Genomic DNA, 19965 nt, shown 5'->3' with positions numbered 1-19965 from the left:
TTCTTATTAGTCTGGCTAGTGGTCTATTTTGTTGATCTTTTCGAAAAACCATCTCCTGAATTCATTGATTTTTTAAAAAATGGTTTTCTGTGTCTATCTCCATCAGTTCTGCTCTGATCTTAGTTATTTCTTGTCTACTGGAGCTTTTGAATTTGTTTGTTCCTACTCCTCTAGTTCTTTAATCATGATGTTAGGATTTTGATTTTTAAATCTTTCCTCCTTTCTCTTGTGGGCATTTAGTGCTATAAATTTCCCTCTACTCACCCCTTTAAATGTGTCCCAGAGATTCTGGTATGTTGTCTTCATTCTCACTGGTTTTTAAGAACATCTTTATTTCTGCCTTCATTTCATTATTATCCAGTAGTCATTCAGGAACAGGTTGTTCAGTTTTCATGTAGTTGTATGGTTTTGAGTTAGTTTCTTAATCCTGAGTTCTAATTTGATTGAACCATGGTCTGAGAGAATCTTATTTCCATTCTTTGGCATTTGCTGAGGAGTGTTTTATTTCCAATTATGTGGTCAATTTTAGAGTAAGTGTGATGTGGTGCTGAGAAAAATGTATATTCTGTGGATTTGGGGTGGAGAGTTCTATAGATGTCTATTAGGTCCCCTTGGTCCAGATCTGAGTTCGAGTCCTGGATATCCTTGTTAATTTTCTGTCTTGTTGATCTAATATTGACAGTAGGGTTTTAAAGTCTCCCACTATTATTGTGTGGGAGTCTAAGTCTCTTTGTAGGTCTTTAAAAACTTGCTTTATGTATCTAGGTGCTCCTGTATTGAGTGTATATATATTTAGAATAGTTAGCTCTTGTTGTTGTATTGATCCCATTACCATTATGTAACGCCCTTCTTTGTGTCTTTTGATCTTTGTTGGTTTAAAGTCTGTTTTATCAGAGATGACGATTGCAACCCCTCCTTTTTTTTCTTGCCTTCCATTTGCTTGGTAAATCTTCCTCCATTCCTTTATTTTGAGGCTATGTGTGTCTTTGCACATGAGATGAGTCTCCTGAATACAGCACACCGATCGGCCTTGACTCTTCATCCAATTGTCTATGTGTCTTTTAATTGGGATATTTAGCCCATTTACATTTAATGTTAATATTGTTATGAGTGAATTTGATCCTGCCATTGTGATGCTAGCTGGTTGTTTTGCCCATTAGTCGATGAAGTTTCTTCATAGTTTCGATGGCCTTTACAATTTCATATGTTTTTGCCGTGGCTGGTACTGGATGTTTCTTTCCATGTTTAGTGCTTCCTTCAGGAGCTCTTATAAGGCAGGCTGGTGGTGACACAATCTCTCAGCAGTAGCTTGTCCATAAAGGATTTTATTTTTCCTTTGCTTATGAAGTTAATTTGGCTGTATGTGAAATTCTGGGTTGAAAATTCTTTAAGAATGGTGAATATTGGCCCCCACTCTCCTCTGGCTTGTAGGGTTTCTGCCAAGAGATCTGCTGTGAGTCTCATGGGCTTCCCTTTGTGGGTAACCCCACCTTTCTGGCTGCCCTGAGCATGTTTTCCTTCATTTCAACACTGGTGAATCTGACAATTATGTGTCTTGGAATTACTATTCTTGAGGAGTATCTTTTTGGTGTTACACTGTATTTCCTGAATGTGAATGTTGGCCTGCCCTGCTAGGTTGGGGAAGTTCTTGATAATGTCCTGAAGAGTGTTTTCCAACTCGGTTTCATTCTCCCCGTCACTTTCAGGTACACCAATCAAATGCATATTTCATCTTTTCACATAATTCCATATTTCTTGGAGGCTTTGTTCATTTCTTTTCACTCCTTTTTCTCTAATCTTGCTTTATTTCATTGAGTTGATCTTCAATGCCTAATATCCTTTCTACCTCTTGATTGGTTCAGCTACTGAAACTTGTGTATGCTTCGTGAAGTTCTTGTGCTGTGTTTTTCGGCTCCATCAGGTTATTTATGTTCTTCTCTATGCTGGTTATTCTAGTTCACATTTGGCCTAACCTCTTTTCAAGGTTCTTAGCTTCCTTGCATTGGGTTAGAACATGCTTCTTTAGCTTGGTGAGGTTTGTTATTACCCACCTTCTGAAGCCTGCTTCTGTCAGTTTGTCAAACTCATTCTCTATCCAGTTTTGTTCCCTTGCTGGTGAGGAGTTGTTATCCCTTGGTGAAGAGGCATTCCGGTTTTTGGAATTTTCAGCCTTTTTGTGCTGGGTTCTTCCCATCTTCATGATTTATCTACCTTTGGTCTTTGATGTTGGTGACCTTTGGATGGGTCTCTGAGTGGATGTCCTCTCTGTTGATGATGAAACTATTTCTTTTTGTTAGTTTTCCTTCTAACAGTCAGACCCCTCTTCTGCAGGTCTGCTGGAGTTTGCCAGAGGTCCACTCCAGACCCTGCTTGCCTGGGACTCACCAGTGGGGGCTGCAGACCAGCAAAAATTGCTGCTTGTTCTTTCCACTGGTAGCTTCATCCCAGAAGGGTACTTGCCAGATGCCAGCCAGAGCTTTCCTATATGAGGTGTCTTTCAGCCCCTGGTGGAAGGTATCTCCCAGACAGGACACAGGGGGGTCAGGGAGTCATTTCAGGAGGCAGTGTGTCCCTTATCAGAGCTTGAACACTGTGCTGGGAAATCCATTGCTCCCTCCAGAGTTGCCAGGCAGGGATGTTTAAGTGTGCTGAAACTGTGCCCACAACTGGCCCTTTTCCAAGGTACTATGTCCCAGGAAGTTGGGGGCTTTATTTATAAGTCCCTGACAGGCTGCTTTTTTTTTTTTTTTTTTTTCTCTCCACGGATGCTCTGCCCAGCGAGGAGGGAGTCTAGGGACATAGTCTGCCTGCAGAGGCCTTGCTGAGCTGCTGTGGGGTCTGCATTGTTTGAACTTCCTGGTGAGTTTGTTTACATAGGTGAGGTTAAAACCACCTACTTGAGCCTCAGCAATGGTGGATGCCCCTCCCTGCACCAAGCTCAAACATCCCAGCTTGAGCTCAGACTGCTGTGATGGCTCTGAGAATTTCAAGCCAGTGAATCTTAGCTTGCTGGTCTTAGGGTTTGGCAGGTCCCACTCCTCACTATCACTTGGCTGTCTCACTTCAGCCCCCATTTTTAGGGGAGTGAACAGTTATGTCTCACTGGCTTTCCAGGTACCACTCAGTTGGAAATTCAGAGATCATCTGCCTTCTGCATTGTTCTTGCTGGGAGCTGTGCACCAGAGCTGTTCCTATTTGGCCATCTTGCCAGCAATGTCCTGTTTTTTTAAATTTGTTTTGGGGTTTTTTTTGAGATAGAGTTTCACTCTTGTTGCCCAGGTTCTACAATGGCATGATTTTGGCCCACTGCAACCTCCACCTCCCAGGTTCAAGTGATTCTCCTGCTTCAGCCTCCTGAGTAGCTGGGATTACAGGCACCCAGCACCACACCTAGCTAATTTTTTATATTTTTAGTAGAGACAGGGTTTCACCATGTTGGCCATGCTGGTCTTGAGAAATCCTGACCTCAGGTGATCTGCCTACCTTGGCCTCCCAAAGTTCTGGGATTATAAGTGTGAGCCACTGTGCCTGGCTTGTTTTTGAATTCCCATGGGTTGTACCACTTCTTTAATAGAGTTCTTCCTCTTTTGCTGTGTTACTGTTTTCTTGAAATACCAAGCAAATTTGATATTAGTTTTTCCATTTACTTTGATAGCACGCAGATTTTTTTTTTTTTTAGTCTACCCAGCTATTTTGCTTTCTAATCCTTTGTTTCTCCTTCTGGGTACTCACCATAGTAGCTTGGAAGTGACATACAACTGCAGCCCTTTAAAAAAGTAGACTGTACTTGTGGTGGTGAACAGCTCATGACAATGCTCTTGCTGTCCAAACCATTCTAAGAGGATATGGTGTCTAGTCTGTTGTGAAAGTCCAGGGAGACCCAAAGCCTACAGTGGCAGTTTCAAGCTGACCTATGGATAGGAATAAAGGTTACAAACAAATGGTAGCTGGAGTTAGAAGCAAATATTTTCAAAACAGCAGACACAGCACCAGGCACCTAATGGCAGTGTATCACATTGCAGTGGGGGAAACGTGAACTCAGAGGCAGGCTTTGGCATCACCCATGAGGAGTGCCAAAGTGTCCACAAAAGCAGCATTTGTGAGGGCAACCCTCTCCTCCCTGGGCCATGATCACAGATGTGCACTGCTGGCGGAGACCCTGCTGCCTAGGATGTAGGGCTGGGAGGGAAGTGGTGTCCTAAAGGCCCAGCCTTAGGACACTTATCCAGCCATAGAGTTGGGCTTTAGCCACAGATTATGTATAGAAATGGCACCAGACAAATGTTGAAAACAGAATGTCTCTCCCCTTGTCCCCAGAATTTTGTCTTAAAGGATAACACATCCTACTTGTACATATGAAGGAGAAATACTGAAATCTAAGTGATACTTACTGCTAAATTATCACAAGACCGGGTGGTATTTTATTCACTTACTTATTGGTGTTACTTTCTCCACTTTCTACTGACTTGTATGCAGCTGCCCCCAAGAATCATGTTGGTCACCTAGAGTCCAGTGTTGTTTAATGAATCACAACTGCATACCTTAATATAGACGAGAGAGAACTGAGTACAGTTAGGGCAGCCGTGTGCATGCAGTGCATGTGCACATGTGGGAGACACACTTCTCAAAAGGAGACAGTGTAGACAACACAGCCCTCTTGGGATGAAGGCAGCATGGCCCTTTGAGGCTATGCTGTAAGGGTGCTTCTCTTTGCAAGCCCATGGGAATCTATAAACTTTCTAGGACCTTTTTCCTTGGCATTTCTGCCTGGGGGTTTTTGCTTAGAGGATTCTGCTGCTTATCTTGCTCACTCCTGATGGCTCACAGTCCCTCATTGGCTTACTTTTGTATCAGGGCTGAGCTGCTATGACTCCTTCTGCCCTCCAGCCACTGTGGAAGTTATAAGCCCTCAGGAGAGAGCAGAAAGATTAAAGGGATGAGCCTCTGAAACTGTACGTATCTGGGGTTTTGGGGAGCCAAGCTTGATTTACATTGGAGCTTTGCTGGAATCATTTCCCACTGAGATATTAAGGAGGTTGTTGGAGGAATTCCACTGCCCTCTTCCTTTTCAAGATAGCTTTTTCAGAAAGTTAATTAAGCTAGAATAGTTTCCTCCTTTGGAGCTTGAGATAGACCTGGAATTTGTCTCTTAAAAATGACCCATATCCTGGAAAATGGGGAAGACAAATTCTCATCTTCATCCTCTTAGTAGGCTCATTTTTTCTTCAACTCACTTGATAATTTAACTCCCCTCTTTTAGATTTATTAATGCACATTTTTATTAATTGCTTCTTTTGTACAAATTGTTATGTTAGGGACTTTGAAGAATATAAAAAAGTAAAAAACTCAGTCTTTGACCTAAAGGATTTTGTGATCTTAATGTGATTATAAAGCTTGAAATGATCATTGACACATTGTAGACTATGTTAAGTCTCAAATGGCTGGAATTGTTGATAAATGCCATGAGAATTTCAGCACGTTTCCTTTTCTCTCATCTTGGTCTTTACAGTTAAATAGTGCCAGTCTGAATCTTGAGTTCACCAACACTCCTATCTGACCTTGGACAAGTCACTTGTCCTTTCTAAACCTCAGTTTTTCACATGAAAAACTGGAATAAATAATGCAAGCTTCTTAGGAGTTAAATGCTTTTTATACATTATTTAATTCAGTTAACACCATGCCTTGCACATAAGAGTGCTCAATAAAAATGGTTATTATTGTTAGTTACCTAGCAATTTTATTCACTCCTCTGTGCTATGAGTAGGCATATGAGAGAAAGCTCAGAGACACTGACTGCATGCTAATACAACATTTGTTTTTGACTTTTCAATGATGTCTGCTGCAATGGAGCTGAGACAATATTTAAACTCTCAGTATCTCTTGCTTTCCACTCTCCTCATGGTTTAATCACTAACATAAATATGGGTGATTAAACAAGTTGACCCAAGTCTTTACCAAATGACGTGACCCAGACTCTGGACAGCTATTGAAAAGGACAGAGTCAGAGGGCAGGGGCGGCATTCCTAATAGAGAAAAGATATTCCATGAAGCCAGCACCACTCCCTGCTTTAATGGTGGATGGTGGAAGAGAAGGAGCATAGAGGAGTTCCTAAGTCTTATTTTAAACTGTCATCATGTTATATTTCTATTTCTTAATTTAGTAGAATTTTTTTTTTTTTTTTTTTTTTTTTTTTTTTTTTTTTTTTTTTTGATGCGGAGTCTTGCTGTGTCGCCTAGGCTGGAGTGGAATGGCGTGATATCTTGGCTCACTGCAACCTCTAGCCTTCTGAGTAGCGGGGACTACTGGTGTGCACCACTATGCCCGGCTTATTTTTGTATTTTTAGTAGAGACGGGGTTTCACCATGTTGGGCAGTCTGGTTTTAAACTCGTGACCTCAGGTGATCTGCCCACCTTGGCCTCCCAAAGTGTTGGGAGTACAGGGGTGAGCCACTGCACCCATCTGAAAATCTTTCTATCATAACTCTTGTAAGTGCTGATGCCCCAGGAATAGGCCTTGTGAGGACAGAGATTGTGGATGCTAATATACATAGAAGTAATACTTCCTTCCTATGCTTTAAAACGTCTCTAAAACTCACCACCACTGTCTTGTTCACTGTGGGCTTGGTGACTAAACAGCTTCATGAGAAGATTTCCTTTTACCTTTTGAAAAGTGCTCTCCCAGTGGCTCTGGGAAATAGTTGATTCCTCTCCCGCAGGCCAGCGGTTCCCTGTTTCCCACAGGAAGCCCACAGCAGAGGTGGGAAGCCAGGGAGCTTTTGAAAGCTGATTCTGTTTGTGCTTTACTTATGGCTCCCTTTGAAGGTACTGTGGAAAAAGAGAGCTCATCGCTGAGGTTCTAACAACTCTGCAGTTAGTTTTAAAAATGTTTCAGCCTATGAAATTGTTTCCAGGCCACAGGGCTTTTCCCAGCTCTTTCCAAACTGTGAGATCAAAGCAAGGACAGCAAAGGACAGAGCTCAGACAATGCTCCCAGTCCATTTCTGGGAAAGTGCTGTCTCCTCTTAGGCAGAACAACAGTTGACTCAGGACCTGTACTCATCTTTAGGGCTGGTTTATTAGCATGCACCTGGCAGCCAGAAGGGCATTTAGTATCATTATGGCATCTCCCATTTAGTTGCATAATGTGATAACCAATGCAATAAAAAAAAATGATAACCAAATGAACTTCTAGCCAGCCAGAAATATGGGGATCCAAGGACAAGACCAAAAGATGTTTCTATATCATTAAACCGGTGACCCCGTAACAAACCACACCATCCAAAGAGGGTGAGTGTATGTGTGTGTGCCCACATATAATTGTGCTATTCACCTGAAATTTATATAATTCTATTACATTGTATTTTGGGGGGCTTCAAGGTATTAAATTGTTTAATGCTGATGTGTAAATCATCTCACAAGTTTTATAACCTTGATTTGGCAATCTTCATATGCACAGACATACACACACATATAGTATGCTTGCAGCCTAGAAACTGAGAGTGACCTAGGACTGCTTTTTGTTTAAGAGGCCTGGTTATGCAGCAAAAAATGCAGCAATCTTAATTATGCTGACTATAAACTAAGAATACAAGGTACCCAATATGGCAAGTACAAGGGTATTTATGGCAACAAGAAGGCAAACTAATCAAAATGGGAACTGTTTTGGAAATCTAGACGGAATGCTGTCATAAACATAGATGTTTGGAAATTGCTTCTGGAAAGTGAAGCTCACTAACACTACGGAGAGTTCTCATCATCCCCCGGTCATTTTAATCTCTTAAAAATTGCGTCATTTTGCATTCATCCATTTCTCATTTCACAGCGCCTACTATGCACCAGACACAGTGAATGTAATAGCAGCTTGTACGTTGTTTCGTTCTATTAAACATTCATGATGATTATTAAGAGTTTAATACAGACTGCATCCAATCACAGCTATGGTATGGAGTTCTGAAAATCTCAGAGACGAGACCTAGTAGTAACTTAAAATCTATGGACTGTCAATATTCCTGTGTGAACCTAACCAAACATAAACAGGGAGAGCTGCATCCCTGAGTTGAGGACTGCAGTGTTTGCTCCTTAAGTGCACAGGGCTCAGTGTTTGGCTCTGAGAGGTGTTTTGGAAATATTTGAATTGGCCTGAATTCTCAGCTATGAGGCAAGACTGTGCACTCTGGATGTGGACTGTTTGCTGTGGTTGTAGTTGCCGACCCTGCTTTTCTCGCTTTAAAAGATATCCTTGGAGAGACTCTTCTCTCCTCCTGTGTGTGCCAAAGGGACACCTTCAGCAGCAAAGAGCTTGAAAGCAAGAGTGTGTGTCTGGGGTGAGGGGAGAATGAGGTGGGGAAGGGACCATACTTGTCTAATTGAGATTCCAGGGAGGAGATAAAATGCCCTCTAAGTAAACAATATATTAACCATTAGTTCTGCAAAGATGCGTTTCACCAAAGGAGGAACTTTTCTTTGTTCAGGGGAAATACTTTTTTTTAAAAAAGGTTCTGATTCCTGGTGTTGCCCAAGTCAGTTCCTAATTATGACCAAGAGTGGCGTGGACCTCTGTGAATCCCCAGACGTGGTGAGTGAACTGAAACCCAATGTGTAAGAAGATCTGAGGTCAGAAGTACAGCTTATTAAGTCAACTTAAGATTATATGTCCTGGAAAAAAAAAAAAGATTACATGTTCCATAAAAGGGCATCTTGAGTCTGTGGATAAGAAATATTAATTACATACCTGAAGAACCAAAAAGAGAAGAAAAGGGGACTGGCTGATTTATCCCATCACAGATGCAGTGCCCATCTTCATTTTTTCATTCCATTTCTTATTTGGTCTGCCCTGCCCTCCATGGGGTTATTCACTGAAGAGTGAACTGTGACCTCATGAAAACTAGAGATAGAAAACCAAATCCTAAATTCTTTTCTTTGAAGAAAACACTCAGAAAGGTATTTTCTTCAAAGGCTTCTCAGGAGATGCAGAGAGCTGTGGTTTTGAGCATCTGTGTTGGAGCCACTCCTTCTCTCCCTTCCGCTCTCCAGCCTCCAAGTTTCTATGGTGATATTTCCTCTTCACAGTGATTAATAATAATAATAATGGCAATATTAACAGAAGCAGCAAACAGTAATGACTCAGGGCTAAAGAAGCTGTCATACTAAATAACTTAAACCTACAAAAACAACTTCGGCTTTGCCTCCTGAGATGCTATCTTGCAGCAGGACATTTTTTTTTTCCTTTTTAAATTTTGCATGGTGTAGAGTTACTAATTATGTAACTTGAGAATTAGACATGTATCCAGTCTCCATTATCATCCTACAGAGAAACAGAACACTGAATTCTAGTGCCAAATATATCATTTAGAATGCAGTATCAGTTCTTCAAAGAACATAATTTCTTGGACTGGGGAAGCAACAGTGAAAATCATGGTTTACATGAACCATTTGATCACTGTCTAAGTTAAAATGGGTCATTCTCTACCCTTGCTGAGTTCACTTAGGAAAAAGGAAAAGAAAATGGGTCTTCTCCTGGTTTTGTTATTGCTGTGATGTTCCTTTCTTTGTCATGCTAATGGCTGTGTGTGTGTTTGTATTCACTCATTTGCACTCTGTAGCATGCTTCTCTAATCTGTGTCTACCTCAGCATCCTTAGGGCCAAGGCTATCACCGGTAGCTCTACAGATAGAACCCTGTGCAACCTCACTGGATAGGGGAATGAATGCTTGAATGAAAATTGGTACCACTGTCAAGTTTAATACAGCCCCTAATATATAATGGAAAAAAAGCCCTCCTCTTTCTCTTGTGCAAGGAAATAAATAGGTTAGGTTAAGCAAGAACAAAGTCCTTAGATAAGATGGAAGGAGTCTATTGAAAAAGTGGCAATACTTTTATGGTTGGTGGTCAGTGGGATTTTAACAAAGAATCAAAGGTAGTGCTGCGTGGCCTTAGGTAGATGAGGTAGTTTTATAGCCCTGAGCGCAGGCCTGGGAGTTTCCAAAGACCTCAAGGCAGCTATGGAGTCCTGGGTCACCCTAGCTCTACTTTTCTCTTTGGTTGGCAACCCTTTGGTTCTGGCAATGCCACCGTCACCTCTCAGAGTGAATGTGACCAGGGGAACCAAAGAAACTCACCTTCTTCATTTACTTTTCATTTTCTGCATTGATGGTTTTCCCAGACTTTTAATATATTGAATCATGCAACCGTACACATTGTGCTAAAACTTTTAGGTAGCATCAGAGGTTCTAATTTGATTCTAGTTTAATTTTCTGTGGGGTTGTGCCCAGGCGTGGGCATTTTTAGAAAGTTCTCCATTGAGCTTACCATTTCTTGAGAGTTGAGAAATGCTAGTGTTGAAATCCAGACTCTGGGGCTGGGGCTCTTCACCATCTACCTGCATATTTTGCATTCTTGCCCATTCTGTATTACTAGTGCACTCCTCCCAGCCCTTTATTCATCCCATTTCTTTGCAAAACTCCATCGGACATCTTTCAGTATGGCCACTCTTGAAGCTGGAGACTCCTCTTGGCAACTAGAAAAATACGTATGGGAAGGGGCAGATTGTTTGACTTGGCTAACATGTCTTTACACGACCTCGTGCTCCTTCTTACGGGACAGAAAAGCCAGTCTGCCCTCTCCCCAGGACCTCCATTGTAGTCGGTGCATCAGGCCAATCCTTGCCTTTGAGAGTATTGTGAGGTCTGTAGCTAGACTGTGGATGATTCAAACATTGTCTGAATGCAATCTGAATGCCTTTATTGAATGCTAGATTCCAACTATGCATCAAAGCTGGCAGAGGAACTGTTGGCAGCTTGTCGCTCAATCTGGACTTACAGGAAAAATTATCAGAGAATGCAGTTTTGCTAGTGAGATGAGCAACAGCAAAAATTGCACTAAGTGAAGCAAGTTGAAGGCTGGGGATTAGTAGGTCTGTGTCTTTTGAATAGACTGCTGTAGTTTAATAACTGAGAAGTGTACATTAGGTTATGTATTGAGATTCATGTATGAGAAATCCTGCTATGGTTTGAATGACCCCTCCAAAACTCATGTTGAAACTTAGTCTCCAATGTGACAGTATTGAGGGATGGGTCCTTTAAGAGTTGTTTGGGTTATAAGGGCTCTGCCCTCATGAATGGATTAATCCACTCATAGATTCTTGGATTAATGAGTTATCACAGGTGTGGAACTGCTGGCTTTGTGAGAGGAAGCGAAACGTGAGCTGGCATGCTGAGCACCCTTGCTATGTGGTTCGCTGTGCTGCCTGGGGATGCTGCAGAGAGGCCTCACCAACAAGTCCCCATCTCACCAGATGTGTCCCTGTGACATTGGACTTCTCAGCCTTCATTACTATAAGCAATAAATTCCTTTTCTTTCAAAACTACCCAGTTTCAGGTATTCTGTTACATACAATGGAACATTGACTAAGACAGATCCCAACAGATTAGAACATGTATGATCAGTGCAGGGAGGCTCCAGAGGCCTTTGCTTTAGCCCAGCGCCTTGAATGGCTGGTTGTAGCCTTTCACTGGCTCTGCTCCATCTGTGTGCTCTGTCAGAGATAATGAAATCAGACAGGCCCACAGCAACTGCTTTTCCCCCCTCACAAATTTTTAATAAAACTCTTTGAACAACAGAGCTGGGCATCTCTGAAGCCTGAAATTAAAGCGATAAGATGGAAGATTACTCACTTGTCAGTCTGCACCAAACTCTGCATCACCAATACAAATTCCAGGGGAATTTCAAAAAATCTGCCGACAATTTGAGGCTCTCCATCTGGAGTCTTCTTTTTTCTTTTCATAGGAAGAAAACACAGCACTAAGGAAGAGAAAAGAGACACTTCATTCTCTGCCACAAACAACATGTGAATCAATCCCTGAAACAGGTTTTCACAAAAAAGTAATTTTTAGAGAGAAATGCCTTTGAATAAGTGAGTGTCCTGGATTCAGACTTCCTGAGACAAAATGTAATCACAGCTGCTTGGTCAACACCACCCATCCATGTGCCTTTCAGGAGAAATCACCACCACAGGTTTCCAGCCTTGCTGGGTTCCCCTGTTCACATGAACCTTGATGCCCACTGTCTACTGGTGCTGGTGAACCAGCACACAGCACACCTGGCCTCATGGAGCTGGTATTCCAGGTGCAAGACCAACAACAAACACGTAAGAACTGTCATGTAATGTTATGTTGTGCCAAGTGCTGGTGAAGACAATGAAGCATATCATGGGGCAGTGGATTATGGGAGGACCAAGAATAGGGGAGGGTGAAATACTTAGAGTTGTTCAGGAAACGCCTGTCAGTTCCAGGTTATAAATTAAGTATGTAGGCTGACCCTTTTTGCATAGCCAAAATCTTGGCATTAATTCTGCAAATAAAATTATTCAGTTTTCTAAAAAAGGAAAATTTACTAGCCTTGGCTGAAATTTAAGAGAGAATTTATAGTTCTCTTTTCTCCACTGCCCCCCTCAACCCTTCCTTCCTCTCTCCTTTTCTCTCTCTTGTCTGTGTTCCAGTCTCTTGCCTTGACTACCTTCTCATAGCTGGGGGAAAGCAAATGCACAATGCCTGTATTCCTTTATAAATGATTCTTTGGAAAATATTTGTCAAGTCCTAAATTCTCTTAGAGAGGAGAAAGAAAGAAACCAGTCAGGCAGGCAGTTAAGGTGGGTCCTTAATAAAAATTTCTTCAAAGAACAGCCAGAAAATGAAACTGTAGGCCCTAGATAAGAGAGAGCCTGCATCCTTGAATGGAAACACCCTGTGAACCCTGATGAACAAATTCTATCCCTTTTTGGACACATTTCTCTCTCCTTGGTATGCCTTAGTCACTTGCTTTTCACCTATTTTACATATGCCTACCTTTCTGTAATTAGCTGTGGGCTAAGTCTTCAGTTACATAGGGTGAGTCATCACTTCAGCCCCTGATGGGTCCCAGGCCAAGGTCCCAGGCCAATCCTTTAGCTCTGCCTCTAATTGGCTCTTTATACTGTGATACCTCTTTGTAAGTGGTGCTTTTTCCAAAATGGCTTGCAGACCAGTCAGCACAGTCCTCCCCTTCCCATTTAGTTATTAAACTTTCATTCCAACCTCACCCTTTGTGTCCACACTCCTTAATTTTCTGGGTCAAGAGGCAAAGAACTCTGGGATACCTCAAACAAGAGACTGCTACATTGTGGTGCATTAGCAAGACTGTAACATTAACACTACTCAGAAAATTTGCTACAAGAAACCTCTGCTGTTTTATCTTTCTGGGCTCCCAGTAACCTAGATTTTATAGTGGATATCTGGAGCTCTGGCCCAGACTTCTATCATGCTTATAGAAAGAACATGGACCCCTGCTGAAAACAAAGAAAGAAAACAACAAACTGCGAATCCGAGTTCTGTACTAATGTGGCAAGATTTCCTACACAGAGACACTACATCTAAATATGGTACCGATGGTGTACTGTAGCCATTTGCCTTAGAATACAATTGCAGTCCTTTTGTGTGTGTGATGAGGTATTTAGCACTATATGAGTCAGTGTTCTGGCAGGAAAAGCAGTTCAACTCCAGAGGTTTGAGTGAAGTGACTGTAAGAGGGGCTATTGTGAAAGGTGTGGGTAGGGTGAGGGGAGATGGGGAGGCAACCAGAGATTAGCAAGAGCAGAAAGCCATTATCACCTGCAGAGCCGAATGGCAGGGGAATGGTGTTTCCAGAGCCCATGAAGAACTAGAGGCCGGGAGGCAGTGGCCTGAGAGGATGCTGCCTTGTCAGAGCTTAGCAGTGAAAGTAGAGGGCAGAGCAGAGGAAAACACCCATATCTGTCTTTCCTCCCACACTCTAGTCTCAGTTCCAACCAGGAGCCTAGACAGTGTGTAGGAGTCAGCCGCCTCCACCGTACAGAACAGGACAGAGAAAGGCATCTGAGGAGAGCAAACGCAAATCCAGACCCCAGCAAGCACAGGGCCCACTCACCTGCTCATTAGGCGCTTTGTCTCCGCGCATATCCATGAGTGCTTCTTCAACCATTGATCCTTCTTTTCCTCATCCTGTTGTAATAGCCAAATATCAAGCAACTTCACACTTGGTAAATGGTCTCCCTGATCAAAGTGCTGAGGTGACCTAATTAAATCAATGGCTTTTAATTTCATCTATTTCAGCAATTGGCTTGTGAAGGCCTCATCTGATCATGTGTCCTGGCTAGGGTCTCTTCCGTCCCCAAAGGCCTCTTTTGTACTTTAAGATAGAAAATAATTAAACTCTTTTGAAATTATCTTTTAAGTAAACTCAAAAGAACTTCCTCTTCTATTCCACTTTTAGGGCCTGTCTATGATTTTCTTATTCCCTCTAGTAGTTTCTTTCATAAAGAAATACAGGTCTTGGAAGCCATCATAAGGTCATTTTCCTGTAGTAGAGACTGTAAAGATGAAAGCACAGCTGTCTGGGGCCCCTCACAGTCTTGTTCTTACTGAGGATTTCCCAATGACTGCATTTTCTGGCTCTGGCTACAATTATTTCATGAGTTACATTACAAGCCATTGCAGTTCCTTTCTTAGCTGAAATAGTTTCCTTGGCCTTTATTAAGAGTTTCTTTTTTTCCCCCCATGAAGAAAGAACAGCTCTTGAGAACTTTGCCAAATGCACACATTCACACAAACCCACCCATTAAATCTGTGTTTAAAACACATAATGGTTCTGCTGTTGTTGTGAAAAATGGTTATTGTCTACATCTTCACCCACTTTTGAAGACACTGATCTCTCTGCTCTTTCCTAGAAGAATTCTTTCCTTTGTTGTGTTCTAAGTGTGAACAGTGAGAAACAGCCTTTAAACTGATATTGATCCCCTGGCTTTACCAACTCAAAGCCGTACAAAGGGCATGTCAGCTGTCTTGGAGCTGAATAGCATTACTAATTAAACTGAAGATTTATGCTTCCGTTCATCAGAGAGTACTTCATAAGCACCTCTACCTATCCCTCTCTGTGGCCTGAGACTAAGGAGGGCATGCATGAAAGAAACCTCATGAATATTAAGTGATGCTTTATTGAGACCCTCAAGGCCTTGCCAATGGCATGGGAAGCATGTCATTCTCCATTTGTAGCTCTTAAAAGTTTAGGTGGTCAATCCTGCAGAGAAAAATCTCTACCCACAAAAATATATCTCAGCCCATTCCAAATTAAATATTGTCAGCCCCCTCTCTTCACCCCCAAGTCACCAGAGTCAAGTTAGACTCAGACAGGAAAGAATTCAGTGTAGATGTTTTCACCTAAGTGCTAACGACCTGTGGTATCAGTAGCTATAAAAACACCATCAAGATATTAGCCAAAATCATAGGGATGAAAGCTCACCCACAGCACCGCTGCTGAAATCATTATATTCTTCATGTACTGTTTTACTGACAGTCGATTCCCAGGCCTGATGTCCGAAATAGGAAGTTTATTTGTCTTTACCAGTTTAGTTTCCTAGGCCTGGAATACAGTACCAAGATCAGGGTAACAGGTCTTCTGCATCAGGGGTTCCTAACCCCAGGGCCGCAGACTTATACCAGTCCCTGGCCTTCCAGGAACCAGGCCACCCAACAGGAGGTGAGCAGCGGGCAAGTGAGCATTACCACCTGAGCTCCACCTCTTGTCAGATCAGCAGGGACATTCAATTCTCAGGAGCACAAACCCTACTGTGAACTGCGCACGCAAGGGATCGAGGGTTGTGTGTTCCTTATGAGAATCTAACACTCGGTATGATCTGAAGTAGAACAGTTCCATCCCTAAACTAAACTATCCCTCCGGCTACCCCTCTTTCACCCCCACTTTCCCCCACCTTCCCAACTATCACCTTCCCAATCCATGGAAAAATTGTCTTCCATGACACCAGTCCCTGGTGCCAGAAAGTTTGGTGACTGCTGTTCTGTACAACCTGAGGGTCAGTTCATCTATCTAGGTTGGCCGCGGGAGCTGTTTATTTTCCTGCATATAATCAGAGAGGAAGACACTCACTAGCTCTTCAGAGGGAGAAGAAAGGAGCATTTCTACCTGGGATTCTGTGAAACAGGTTAACTTCCAAAATGACTCAGTTCCTCATGATGCAGAATCTTCAAACTTTAAGAGGCTAAACTTGGAATAGCCTCTTGAGTGTCCCCCTTGCGGGCTTATGCAACAACCAAGATGAAGAAGAAAACCGTGTGTGTGTTGTGGGGGAGGGTGCGATTGGGGAAGATTCGTAGGCGCACCGCAGGTATCTGGGTATCTTTACTGTCATCGATTTGATGATAAAACTGCAGTTATTAATAATTAGAGCACAATTTAGAGACTGTTGACATTAAACCTGGAATTCAGATCATGTTCCTTCTCTGCTAAGATCTCTTCCATGCCTTCCCACTGAAATTAGAATTAAAATGTCAACTTTTTTGTGGCCTTTTCTGTTCCCTCCCTACTGACCAGCCTTAGCTCTCTCCTCCTTCCCCTCCTTTTGCCAAAGACTCAAGCCATGCACTGATGTTGCTTCTGTTTTTCACCCTAAACTGGTTCTGTCTTAAAGTGGACTATTCTTCAAGGTCTTTCTCTTCAGACTGTACTTTCTAAAATAGTGTCCCTGTTGTAGGTATTATCTTACTCATCATATCACTATTTATTCCCTTCATAGTAATGATAAAAATCAGTATTTATTTTTACTTTTTGTTTCTTCCACTAAGAGCTCCAGTGAGTAGAAACCCTTTAGTCATTAAATTATCTCTATCAGCTAACAATAGAGAATAACATGGAGCAGAACTTATAATTGTTGAATGAAGAAATCTTATTAATGATTTCTAATATAAACCATTTGCAAATATGAACATGCTAAGTTCATGGTCCATATTTTTTTGAGACAGAGTCTTGCTCTGTCACCAGGTGCCAGGCTGGAGTGCAGCTGGTGTGATCTCAGCTCACCGCAACCTCTGCCTCCCGGGTTCAAGCAATTCTCCTGCCTCAGCCTCCTGAGTAGCTGGAACTACAGGCGCACGCCAGCATGCCCAGCTAATTTTTGTATTTTTAGTAGAGATGGGGTTTCACCATGTTGGCCAGGATGGTCTCGATCTCTTGACCCACCCGTCATGGTCCACATTTTTTAAAGGACCCGGGTACTTCTGACATGCGAAGCTCCAAAGCAGTACCAACCTTTTCTATAGCTATCTTCCCTAACCCTGTGTGGGGTGGGGCAGGCTGGCTAAAGTTGGGTTGTAGCTTTGAGGTTATGATTTAGTGATGTTGACTGTAACCACTGAAAGAACTTTAAAAAGAGGTTAAAGGATGCTTCTTTCAAGTTTTCATTTGGGCTACAAACACGGGTATTGAAAGAAGTCCTGACAAAGCTTGTCTATGCATTACTGTAAATAAACAACTAGTCTTTTTTCTTTTTTCTTTTTTTTTTTTTTTTTTTAAGAGATGAGACAGGGTCTCACACGGTCACCAAGGCTGGAGTGCAATCATAGATCGCTGCAAACTTGAACTCCTGGACTCAAGGGATCCTCCTGCCTAGGCATCCCAAAGTGCTAGGACTATATGCATGAGCCACCACACCCAGCCTGAAGCAATGCTTTTAACTTCCTCTTGGTGTTCCTTTTCTGCCAATTTCATGCCATTTACTCCTTTTGTAATAGTGTCTATTAGATAGTACAAGACAATATCTTATCTATTATTTTCTATGTTATTCTTCCTTCATCAAATTTCCTAATACTTTCTGTAGTTGCTAGAGGCTACCGCATTGATACAAGAAGAATCAGGATTGCTGTATCTAAAACCATAAGGGAAACAAACGGTTAATTACAGCTTTCTTTATTTACTTGTAGGGATCATTTGGATTAAAAGTAAAGGCTCTGAGAGGAACCGAGTGTCCCACTTGTGGGTTTATGCAACAACAAAGGTAAAGAAGAAAACCATGTGTGTGTTGGCGGGGAGGGGGCGAGAGGGGGAAGCAGGGTAGATCTTGCCCATCCTACCTCTTGGAACACAGAAAGACTTAGGTGGGAGGTGACCTTGAAGGGTCAGATCTGGGTTACCAGGAGGGGAGAAAAGAATGTAGAGGCGACAGAGCATGGTCAGTGGCCAAGACCCACATGGAAGCCAAGCCAAAGCTGCAGGTGGCCATCTTTCTTTTTTCTTACCCAAGCAAAGAGCCTTTGAGGCAGGTCTCTCCTGTGCCAGGAGGGAGCCTTTCTTCCACGGCTGCCTGGGGTTTAGTCCACAGCAGAAGAACTGCTGTTTGCAACCTGAGACTCTGCTGAACTCCCATCTACCTGTCCTGCTCAAAAACCACCCTGGTTTTTGAGTGGCACAAAAGGTGGGGTCCTTGACCCCCCCGAGAGAGGCAGTAATAAGTGGAACAGGCACAAACCTGGGCTGGATAGCAGAGAAATTCACTGCATGTGCCCAACCATTTTTTATTAGGAGGAGGATGATATCTAGCAGTTTAGGTCATGCTTTTTATCACAAATAAGCCCAACCATTGTCACTTCTAATTTGGAATTACTTCTAATGTGCTTCTTGGAATTCTGGCCTTGATAAAAATGTAAACCATTTTTCTAACATAGGACTTCGGAAGACAAATAATCACAGCTTTGTCGGCCTGCAGTGAGGAGCGAGAGGGGACCCACCTTCAAGAGTGCCCACATTTGAACCCTTGAGTGAATACTTGATGCTGTTTACCAAGGGTCCTTATCCTTTCCATCTCTCATTCATATAACCCCCTTACCAAATTATGGACACCCATGAAATGCTGAGAAGCAGCAGCAAAAATCTGTGCTCTGAGCATCAACATCTTGAAACTTCATTTTATTATACAGCACACTCTCAGAAAGGAACTCACCAGTTCTAACAGCCCTCTTATTGGGAAGTCAGCACAGAGATTTCCCTTTTTTCCAGAGGAAGGAAAAGGATTTTAGTATTTCACAGTAACACTTGAGCAAGTTATGAGGGGCATTCATTGCCTAACTGCTGGCTGGTGCTTCCTTATTTCTTCCAGAACCTTTGGCCTCTGATCAGCACTTAGAAATACAGACTGGTCCTAAAACCGCCTTTGCAAAAATTATAACTGAGACAATGATTACAGTGATGAAGATCTGACCTAACCAAGTCCGTCTGGCTTCTAACCTCCAAGCTGTCCTTGTTCGTTCCTGGGGCGTAGGCTGAACTAACTTTGGGAGCAGCTTAGTTTATAGTTTAGCGTTGAAACAAAGACAATTACCACCCTTTCTCAAAACAAACCCCCTTCCTGCCTGGGGACTAGACTGCCTTTGTAGGACTAACAAATTAGCTACAAGATTAGAAATTATGGTTTAGGAGTCATGCAGCTGGAGGCTACAAGATTCTAAACCTCCCAAATTGCTCCTCAGGATAACATCACGATTGTAAAACCTAACATCAGTGCTTGAGATCTTTTGCAGACCCTGCACTGGATGGATCAGCTGGCACCACCCACATCTATAAACTGGCTCATCTGGGCTTATGGACTCCACCCAGGAACTGACTCAGAGCAAGAGGACAGCTTCAACTCCCTATGATTTCATCTCTGACCTGATCAATCAGCACTCCTCACTTTCTGACACCCTACCTACCAAATTATCCTGATCTGAGGAATAAAAAAGCTAGCTCCCATACGGCTGGCTTTGCATGAATTAAAGCCTTTCTCTATTGCAATTCCCCTATCTTGATAAATCAGCTGTCTAGGCAGTGGGCAAGGATACCCTGCTTGGTGGTTACAGTTCCTGTCTTTGGGATGGTGGGATCTCATAAATACTGGGAAACATATTCAGTGGCCCACGGAACCCATTCTGTGCTTTCTACTGGGTCTGCTGTCAAGTTTGCAGGGACACCTGTTTTCCTCTTTGTCCCGGGGAGCAGCTGCTCCCTCAGAACAGACACACAGTCTTTAGGGAAGGGGTGGCACACACTGGCCAGACCCCTTGTTTCTACTGCCTTTACCACCCTCCTGAGAATGTTTTCTTTCCTGCCTTTGTTTTTCTTCATCTGTT

At 42.6% G+C, this 19965-nt stretch overlaps 4 long non-coding RNA genes across 4 annotated transcripts; 2 read left to right on the top strand and 2 right to left on the bottom strand.

Annotated features, from left to right (window-relative positions):
* Positions 1-911: 911 nt before the first annotated feature.
* Positions 912-5288, bottom strand: LOC116558271. Its single transcript, XR_004271928.1, has 3 exons — positions 5275-5288; positions 2432-2437; positions 912-1050 (listed from the first exon to the last, which is right to left on the bottom strand). It is a non-coding gene; the product is annotated as an uncharacterized LOC116558271 (long non-coding RNA).
* A 1381-nt stretch (positions 5289-6669) lies between these two features.
* LOC116558263 lies at positions 6670-11763 on the bottom strand. The gene is made up of 3 exons (XR_004271924.1): positions 11674-11763; positions 8733-8885; positions 6670-6826 (listed from the first exon to the last, which is right to left on the bottom strand). It is a non-coding gene; the product is annotated as an uncharacterized LOC116558263 (long non-coding RNA).
* Positions 11764-11821: 58 nt separating this feature from the next.
* LOC116558267 lies at positions 11822-12412 on the top strand. The gene is made up of 2 exons (XR_004271926.1): positions 11822-11912; positions 11996-12412. It is a non-coding gene; the product is annotated as an uncharacterized LOC116558267 (long non-coding RNA).
* A 5042-nt stretch (positions 12413-17454) lies between these two features.
* Positions 17455-19590, top strand: LOC116558258. Its single transcript, XR_004271922.1, has 2 exons — positions 17455-17858; positions 18526-19590. It is a non-coding gene; the product is annotated as an uncharacterized LOC116558258 (long non-coding RNA).
* The last annotated feature ends 375 nt before the right edge of the window (positions 19591-19965 follow it).

The sequence above is a fragment of the Sapajus apella genome, unplaced genomic scaffold (assembly GCF_009761245.1).
Source record: "Sapajus apella isolate SASKATOON/1434 unplaced genomic scaffold, GSC_monkey_1.0 scaffold2, whole genome shotgun sequence".
Lineage (NCBI taxonomy): Eukaryota > Metazoa > Chordata > Mammalia > Primates > Cebidae > Sapajus > Sapajus apella.
The sequence above is the reverse complement of the archived record's forward strand: the minus strand, read 5'-3'. Positions and strand labels throughout refer to the sequence as shown.